The sequence below is a fragment of the Triticum aestivum genome, chromosome 5D (assembly GCF_018294505.1).
Source record: "Triticum aestivum cultivar Chinese Spring chromosome 5D, IWGSC CS RefSeq v2.1, whole genome shotgun sequence".
Taxonomy (NCBI): Eukaryota; Viridiplantae; Streptophyta; class Magnoliopsida; order Poales; family Poaceae; genus Triticum; species Triticum aestivum.
In genome coordinates this window covers 18890849-18893348 of record NC_057808.1, presented here as the reverse complement: position 1 = coordinate 18893348, position 2500 = coordinate 18890849, and positions in this window count along the sequence as shown.

Genomic DNA, 2500 nt, shown 5'->3' with positions numbered 1-2500 from the left:
GTACCAGGAAACGGGTGTTTTTTCTAAGAAAAACCACCAGTGTTCCGTACGACCACCAGGAAGGACCCCTCCTCCCTACTATAGCAGAGGGTTTTAGCCCCCATTGGGACCCCTACCCTTAAGTTTGTGGAGGAGGGGTACACTATTTTGAAACGCTGCCATGGCAGCGTTTTTCTGCCACGAGACAAGTTTTCGCTGCCATGGCACCGTTTCTTCACCGTCATTAGCTAGTTTTGACCCGGTTTCCATGGTGTATGGGCCTTTTTTCTCCCGGACCTCTCGTACCCGTTCACGTATCCATGTACGTGCGTGTGCCTCGTACATGGTTTTGCCTAGTTTTCCATGGCGCGCGTCCGGTTCCGTCCACGACGGGCGTAGACCAGTTTTTCCCCGTGTCCACGTACAACCCGTTCACGGGTCCGTGTACGTGTGTGTGCCTCATATGTGGTTTTGCCAGGTTTTCCGTGGCGCGCTTCCAGTTCCGTCCACGACGGGCGTCGGCCCCTTTTTTCCCGTGTCCACGTATAGCCCATTCACGGGTCCGTGTACGTGTGTGTGCCTCGTACGTGGTTTTGCCCAGTTTTCCTTGGCGCACGTCCCGTTCCGTCCACGACGGGTGTTGACCCATTTTTCCCAGTGTCCACGTATGCTACCTCTTGAGCACTGCGTTGTTTTTCCCTTGAAGAGGAAAGGGTGATGTAGCAAAGTAGTGTAAGTATTTCCCTCAGCTTTTGAGAACCAAGGTATCAATCAAGTAGGAGGCTATGCGCCAGTCCCTCGTACCTACACAAAACAAATAAATCCTCGCAACCAACGCGATAAGGGGTTGTCAAACCCTTCACGGTCACTTACGAGAGTGAGATCTGATAGATATGATAGGATAATATTTTTGGTAATTTATGATAAGGTGCAAAGTAAAATAAAAGCAAAGTAAAACAACAAAGGAAATAAATAAGTGTTGGAAGATTAATATGATGAAGATAGACCCGGGGGCCATAGGTTTCACTAGTGGCTTCTCTCAAGAGCATAAGTATTTTACAGTGGGTGAACAAATTACTGTTGAGCAATTGACAGAATTGAGCATAGTTATGAGAATATCTAGGTACGATCATGTATATAGACATCACGTCCGAGACAAGTAGACCGACTCCTGCCTGCATCTACTACTATTACTCCACTCATCGACCGGTATCCAGCATGCATCTAGAGTATTAAGTTCATGAAAACAGAGTAACGCCTTAAGCAAGATGACATGATGTAGAGGGATAAATTCATGCAATACGATAAAAAACCATCTTGTTATCCTCGATGGCAACAATACAATACGTGCCTTGCTGCCCCTAGTGTCACTGGGAAAGGACACCGCAAGATTGAACCCAAAGCTAAGCACTTCTCCCATTGCAAGAAAGATCAATCTAGTTGGCCAAACCAAACTGATAATTCGAAGAGACTTGCAAAGATAACCAATCATACATAAAAGAATTCAGAGAAGATTCAAATATTGTTCATAGATAATCTTTATCATAAACCCACAATTCATCGGTCTCAACAAACACACCGCAAAAAGAAGATTATATCGAATAAATCTCCATGAGAGAGGGGGAGAACATTGTATTGAGATCCTATAAGAGAGAAGAAGCCATCTAGCTAATATCTATGGACCCGAAGGTCTTAGGTAAACTACTCACACTTCATCGGAGAGGCTATGGTGTTGATGTAGAAGCCCTCCGTGATGGATGCCCCCTCCGGCGGAGCTCCGAAACTGGCCCCAAGATGGGATCTCGTGGGTACAGAAGGTTGCGGCGGTGGAATTAGATTTTTGGCTCCTGTTATGATCGTTTGGGGGTGCGTAGGTATATATAGGAGGAAGGAGTACGTCGGTGGAGCAACAGGGGGCCCACGAGGGTGGAGGGCGCGCCCTGGGGGGGTAGGCGCGCCCCCCTACCTCGTGGCCTCCTAGAAGCTTCTCTTATGTAGGGTCCAAGTCTCCTAGATCTTGTTCGTTCCAAAAATCACGCTCCCGAAGGTTTCATTCCGTTTGGACTCCGTTTGATATTCTTTTTCTGCGAAACTCAAAAAAGGCAAAAAACAGCAATTCGGGGCTGGGCCTCCGGTTAATAGGTTAGTCCGAAAAATAATATAAACGTGAATAATAAAGCCCAATAATGTCCACAACAGAAGATAATATAGCATGGAGCAATCAAAAATTATAGATACGTTGGAGACGTATCAACGTACAGCCCGTTCACGGGTCCGTGTAAGGGTCCGTGTACGTGTGTGTGTGCCTCGTACGTGGTTTTGCCCAGTTTTCCATGGCGCGCATCCGGTTCCGTCCACGACGGGCGTCGGCCGCTTTTTTCCCGTGTGCACGTACCGCCTGTTCACGGGTCCATGTAACGGTCCATGTACTTGTGTGTGCCTCGTACATGGTTTTGCCCAGTTTTCCATGGCGCGCGTCCCGTTCCGTCCACGACAGGGGTCGCCCACTTTTTTTTACCAT